We start from the raw sequence: 7,966 nt of genomic DNA on the forward strand, positions 1-7,966 counted from the left end.
TGGTGGCGACTGCTTTGTTCCTTTGGAGGCAGCTAATAGCACAAAAGGCAATACATTTATCTTAAGAAACACCGAGAGTGTTTCACTAATACACGGATCAATAAAAAACAGAGTAGTAAAAGAACAAAAACTGTAAAATTACAAAATTAAAAACAAAAATGTATAGGTTCTCCTCAAATACTGTGCCTATAAAACCGGTATTCATTTGATATTAGTTCTACTGACATGAAAAATTTGACTGGAGAAAGTGCTGTTACAATAGACAGATCAAATAATAGATGAGGAATGGATAAGCAGACAGACAGCTAACCAACAGATAGATCAGATGACAATATTACAGGTAGAGGTACTCCAGTAAGGCTATTTCAATTGAAAATGTAACAGCTCAGCCTCATTACTCATATCCTTAATATTCATAAACATACAAGCATGTATGCATGTACATATAATTTTATCTGATATATTGATATATATATTATATATATATATATATATATATATATATATATATATATATATATATATATACACAGACATATATATATATATATATATATATATGTCTGTATATGTATATGTATATATATATATATATATATATATATATATATATATATATATATATATATATATATATATATATATATATATGTCTGTATATGTGCGTGTGTATATATATATATATATATATATATATATATATATATATATATATATATATATATATATATATATATACACATATACATATACAGACATATATATATATATATATATATATATATATATACATACATACATATATATACACATATAATAATATAATAATTATTAATATAATATTATTATTATTATTATTATTAATATAATAATATAATAATTAATTTATATATATCAGATAAAATTATATGTGCGGGCGGCCGGATAATTAGTATGAAGCCGGATTTCTGTAACATTTCAGCTGATCTACGCATCTCGTGTGCAGCATTTGTGTTTTTAATATTAAAAATTCTAGTTTCAAAAAAGACTTATTACAGCTCATATAAATATTTTTCTGCATGAGTCTCACTGTGCTAAATAGCAGACTACATAATAAATCTCATTTGCCTTTCATTAATTCCCCCTGCTGATAAACTGACAGAGCAGCAGAAGTTACCATTGCTATTCTTTACTGGCTTTTTCTGATATCTGACTGCCCAGAGCGTATGAAAGGCGTTTGCATGAAGCGCATAGGGATTTGATTGATGGTCTGGAATGCAAAACGGCAGGCTAAAAATAGACTGATTGTCCGCCCTGCTGTGATTGGACAGTCTAATGAGTGCAGAGTGATTTCACTCAGGTAACTCTCAGTCCACCTCCCATCGGCGGACAGACACTGTGCTCAACGTGAGGATGAGGAAGATAAAATATTGTAAAGCGGGAACAAAGAGACAGTGATAAAACCCTTTGCTTAAATGATTTGATGGAGTCGTTGTTTCAAATACTCACTAATTCTCTATATCACTGTAATTTAAACTTGCAACACTCCAGGCTTGGATTTAATCAACAAGAAAGAGTTTATTTATACTTTAAGATATAAGCATGTTATCTATTTATCACTGAATGTCCGATGTAGACACTACTGCAATATTGGTTTAATAACAGGTTTTTAACACTGTTTTACACCCAACCCAGTCTGAACTGGGATTGAACCAACAATTCTTAGTATGGGAGTGGGTTACTCAAACAAGGAAGCTAGAGACCTTGGTATTTAGCCTACTTGTTAGAACAACTCACTCCCATGCAAAGAATCACTGGTTCAATCCCAGCTCAGACCAACAGACACTAGAGCCCCTGGTCTTTAGCCTCCTCATTAAAGCAACAGACTCCCATGCAAAAAATCGTTGTTTTGATCCCAGCTCAGACCGGGTTGGGTGCAGTAGGACCAGTGGGTTAAACATAGGGGCTCCTCCAAGATGGGAGTAAGGGTTAGGATGCAGTGTAACGGAGGCTAGCTAGCGAAGTGCTATGCAAGTAAACCTCACTCCTCTGATCCCTAAAGCTGCTTTAGCGACAGATGCTAGAGGCCATAGACTTTAGCCTCCTTATTAGAGGTACAGACACCCATGCAAAGAAACGATAGTTCGATCCCAGCTTAGACTGGTGGGTTACAAGTGGGGGCTCGTCTGGGATAGGAGCAAAGTTTAGCGGGGTGAGTGTAACAGAGGCCAGCAAGTGAAATTGTATGCAGGTGAACCTCACTCTGTCCTCTAGAGGTGCTCTAGCAACAGACGCTAGAGCCTATTGTCTTTAGCCTCCTCATTAGAGCAACCGACTCCCATGAGAAGAATCGTCAGTTCAATCCCAGCTCAGACTGGGTTGAGTGCAGTAGGACCGGTGGGTTACACATAGGGGCTCATCCGGAATGGGAGTAAGATTTAGGGCAGTAAGTGTAACGGAGGCCAGCTAGTGGAGTGTTATGCAAGTAAACCTCACTCTTCTGACCTCTAAAGCTGCTCTAGCGACAGATGCTAGAGGCCATGGTCTTTAGCCTCCTCATTAGAGCAACCGACTCCTATGCAAAGAATCACTAATTCAATCCCAGCTCAAACTGGTGGGTTACACGTGGGGGCTCGTACGGGATGGGAGTGAAGTTTAGGGGGTGAGCGTAACAGAGGCCAGCGAGCGAATCTGTCTGCAGGTTAATCTCACTCCTCTGACCTCTAAAGGTGCTCTACTGACAAACAGTAGAGGCTATGGTCTTAAGCCTCCATGTTAGAGCCTCCTATTCAAAGAATCACCGGTTCAATCTCAGCTCAGACCGGTTTGGGTGCAGTAGAACCAGTGGGTCATACTTGGGGGCTCGTCCGGGATGGGAGTATTAGGGGGGTGAGTGTAACAGAGGCCAGCTACTGAAATTGTATGCAGGTAAACTTTACTCCTGACCTCTAAAGCAGCGACAGATGCTGGAAGCCATGGTCTTTAGCCTCCTCATTAGAGCAATCGACTCCCATGCAAAGAATCATTGGTTTGATCCCAGCTTAGGGACCAACGTGGGGGCTCGTCCGGGATGGGAGTGAGGTTTAAGGGTGGTGAGTTTAACAAAGGCCAGCAGGCGAAATTGTATGTAGGTAAATCTCACTCCCCTGACCTCTAAAGGTGCTTTAGCGACAGACACCAGGGGCCATGGTCTTTAGCCTCCTTGTTAGAGCAACCCACTCCCATGCAAAGAATCGCCAGTTTGATCCCAGCTCAGACCAGGTTGGGTGCAGTAGGACCCGTTTATTAAATTCTTAAATACACATACAAATGAAAAAAGAATAACAGTTGCATTACAATGTGATCCGTAATGTTTCTCTGAATAACAAAGCAGATGATAAGCATACTAACAGCTGAGTACTCTGAGCGCTCTGTAATCAGTGTCGGTATAAGTGTATATTGCGTTTGAACTGATTTTGTGAATGGCACACTTAGCATTAGGTAAGGATCTGTCAACAGCACTTGTATAGATTGCCGTATGCTTGACGAGAGTGATGAAAGCTGGCAATGAACAGGTTGTGTGAAAAGAAGTTTGTTTTCTTCTGTTGAACAAAAAGCATGATATACTCAAGATTAAGAGGGGAAAAACAGAAATTGACTTCCACAATATTTCTGTCCGTACCATGTGATTGTCAATGTTTTTTAACATTCTTCAGAATATCTCAGGCCTGTAGCCAGGTGGGGTTTGGGTGGTTCGAAAGACCCACCCCTCAATGACAAAAGTTCAGAATTTGTCCCATACATGAGCTCATTTGTTCTATTTTCACTGCTATGCCATAATACATTCTGAAAAAAACTCATCAAAAAAGGCTTTAAGACCAAACAGAATCTTGTGTTAGCTGTTGCTTCAGTGGCACTGGGGAAAGTTGAATGTGCTGGCCAGTTTGTCATTTGCCCAATAAATGAAAATGGGCTAGCTTTAATTTAAAACTTTAACAAATTCCTATTTTACCTTTGCCTTTTTCTACAGATCAAGTAAAAACAAAAATTGCTGAAATTTTTATCAGGAAGTAACAATTTTATTCTCCTGGACTTTATTCGCAAATGTTTTTATACAATATTCCAGTTTTGCATACAATTTAATTCACATATTTGGATGGAAACATGGCTATACAAGAGAGAAGGTCTTGTGAATGTCATATTGATTTTCCTAACAAAACATCCCAAAAAGTCCTTCACAATAACTATCTACATGCTTTCATACACTAGATACAGTAGGAAGTCACGGAGAGGTCTCTTTTTTTATGTCTTTTTTTTCTAAGTTTCATTAAAAGCTATTCGTATTTTGTGATTCCCAAGTGCTTTTCATTTATTTACGGTTGTGAACTCCATTATGGGATGTTGATCTCTGCTCTGTTGACTTTGGATGTTGAAAATTAAACTCTAAACAAAATAAAGTGAATTTAATTGACATTTTAGTAGTTAAAAATAATATAATGTATAAGAATTAACATATATAGTTTGTAAAAAAACTGGCAACTTATTACAACCCAGACAATATATCACTTTAAACTATTAAAAATGTTGGCAAAAGTCACTTTTTCAAACTTTTTAAGGTTAAAAGTTGTTCGAAGAAAGATCAATGTCTCATAATGCGATTCAAATGCATAAATAAACAGGGGAAAATAAAAAAAATAATCACAAAAGACATAAAACTGCTAACTTATGGATATATTTTTACAGCGCATTGAAAGTTTCATTCCAGCCACTGTAATTGATTGTACTTGTATATAATGCAAGCACTAATATACAATACAACCAATACTTCTATTTACAACACATTAATGAAAACCCTCAGCCAATCAGAATCAAGCAGTCAACCAGTGCGTAATAATGACACAATAAACAAGAAGCAAACAAACACAAAAGAGCTACGTAAACTGATTATACGCTGCCTGACATTTCCACACACGTCACAGTCAAACCTTTTCTGTCGCGTGGATATGATTTGCATAAATTTATGGAGTCGGTGAGCACATGCGTTCAGGCTTGATGCTCCCCACTGATCGCCACCTAAAAGCCGTAGTGGTTTTTGCAGGCAGTGCTTTGAGATAGCAGTAATGTCCTACTGTTATATCCAATGACGCAAATAGAAAACAAAGCAGGCGTTGCATGGACGTGAGGGCAAAGCGTAATTACACACACACACATACACACTCCGCTTTCTTCCATTCAGTCAAAGGATATTTTGTAAGTCACCTGAAACCTATTAAAGCAATTTAAGCAGAAAAAGGAATGACTGAACTCATTGTCATTCATTAGCGTCTCCGGTAATGCGGACAAGCAGCGCTGTGAAAAACAAGCGCTGACATCCAATCAGGAATCCAGTGAAGTATAGTTTCTATAGTGTTTTGTGAAGATTAAAGGTGAAGTGTGTAATTTCTGCAAGCCTGTATCAGCTCCAAAAAGACTTACTAAAGTTGAGTTGAAAATGCAGTTTCTGAAAGTTTTAAACAGTTTGACTTTGGCCTTGATTGGAGTCGTTTGAGCGCTCTAATAAATGCTTTTCTATGTTAGATGGTGACCAAAGCCAAAAGTTTAAGCTCACTTAACGGGATTTGTGCTTGTTAATGATTACCACAAGAAGCTAATTCCCTCTTTTCCCTATTTGTTTGTTTAAACGCAGTGGTGTAAAGCACGGGTCACCAATCTCTGTCCTGGAGGGCCGGTGTCCCTGCAAGGTTTAGCTCCAACTTGCCTCCAACACACCTGCCTGGATGTTTCAAGTATACGACCTTGATTATCTTGTTCAGGTATGTTTGATTAGGGTTAGAGCTAAAATCTGCAGGACATCGGCCCTCCAGGACCGAGATTGTTGACCCTTGGTGTAAAGTAACAAATTACAAATACTCTAATGACTGTAATTGAGTAGTTTTTCTCAGGAATTGTAATTTACCAAGTAGTTTTAAATAAAATGTATACTTTTACTTTCCCTTGAGTACATTTTTAATGGAGTATCTGTACTTTCACTCCACTACTTTGCTTCAACCTGCACTACTAAATCTACTAAATCAGGGGTTCTCAACTGGTTTGGCCATGGGACCCAAATTTTTACATGGTCATCAAGCCGCGACCCAAATTTTTGGGAACTATAATACAGTTTTGGGAATTATACTTCATTTGTATTTATTTGTTAACATACACAAGTAGTGACAGATAAATCACAAGAAATTCACCAAGACTTACAAATAAACACTATTTTACTGCTGTCATTTAACAAAATGGATCAAATAATAGAAATATTACAAAGTAAAAATGACAAATACTGTTAATAATAAACTGTTGATAAAATATGTTTTCTGGTGTCTAAATGTTGTTTTATTCAGAAGGTTTCAAGCTCTCTTCAGAGAGCACCTGGCTACATATGACACTAAGGCTTTAAGTCTTATTTGTCGTCTATATATATATATATATATATATATATATATATATATATATATATATATATATATATATATATATATATATATATTTCCATACTTTACATGTTCGGGGTCCTACTTGTGCTTCGACATATTTGTTGCTATAATTAAATTACATTTCAGATGTCAAACAGTAGGGTTGTCGCGCACGTATTTTAAAATAAAAGTCTAGTATAAGTAAAATAAGTAAAAATTTTTACTTAAGTTGTTTTTTTTTACCACACACTCCGCGACCCACTGAAAATGTTCCCACGACCCACCAGTTTAGAAACACTGTACTAAATCACATCATTATGAACTACCTCAAAACATGGGCGCTTTATAATTGCAGCAAGCTATTTGGAAGCATTAAGTGTCCAAGAAAATGTCCAAAATATTTATACGCATTGACCCAGAGACTGTTTAGATCACGGATCACCAAACTTGTTTCTGAAGAGCTGTTGTCCTGCAAATTTTAGCTCCAACCCTAATCAAACACACATGAACAAGCTAATCAAGGTCTTAATAGCTAGCCAACAACACCCTGCAGGGACACTGGCATCCAGGACCAAGATTGGTGACCCCTAGTTTAGATGCATGTCACTGATGAGAAGATGAAGGATGCTTACTGTATGATGACCTAAACGGCCTTAAACACCCAGCAGGCACAAGACGTCAACATAACGTCAGATTGACAGTGTACCCAAGTGTTGTGGGGATGTTGCATTTTGTTTGGAAACAAAAATCAGGTTGACATCACAACCTAACATCAGGCCGATGTCAATGTCCAGCATCCAACCTCAAATCAACCAAATATCAACATCTAATGATGTTACAGCTTGACGTTTTACCACTATGACGTCTATCAGATGTTGGATTTCGGTAGTCATACTGTTGGAATATCTAGCCAATTCCATGTGTGTTCATTAAGAAAGGGTCCGGAGAGAGTTTTCTTCAATGCCAAAAATGTTAGTAATTTATTAGATACAAATTAATAATTAGATGACAGAGCTCTGGGTTACGTTACCCCAATGCAATACAAGATTTACATTCAGGAGGTTTGCATAACATACATTTCCCTGACTCCAGTATATATATACACAACTGATATTAAAAGGTGGAGTTTTGGTGTAACGTTACTTATCAGTCATTCTGCAGTCCTTTGAGTGCTGCACCTAGACATACTTCCTCTTTTCTGCAACTCTTCTCTGCATACCAGAACTGAACAATTAAGTGCAACAATTAAGTTATATTTCACAACTTTTAAAAGCATCTTGCTCCTTGAACATTTCTAGACTTCTTATTAGACAGCAGTCTTAAACAAGGGCCCTGCACTATATTTCCCTCTTGTCAACAGTTCTTTCTAAGGAGTATGCAACACAGTAATAAAAGAAGTACGCATGGTCAGTATATGGTATAATAGAAAAAAAAAAGATTGATTAATCTGTTGTTCGTCTAAACATTGTTCTAATAAATAAATACACAAAAGTAATAAAAATAAAATTCCCTTTTTCTCCACAATACCTGACGAATAAATGTCAATATTT

The sequence above is a fragment of the Danio rerio genome, chromosome 5, assembly GCF_049306965.1.
Source record: "Danio rerio strain Tuebingen ecotype United States chromosome 5, GRCz12tu, whole genome shotgun sequence".
NCBI classification, from domain to species: domain Eukaryota; kingdom Metazoa; phylum Chordata; class Actinopteri; order Cypriniformes; family Danionidae; genus Danio; species Danio rerio.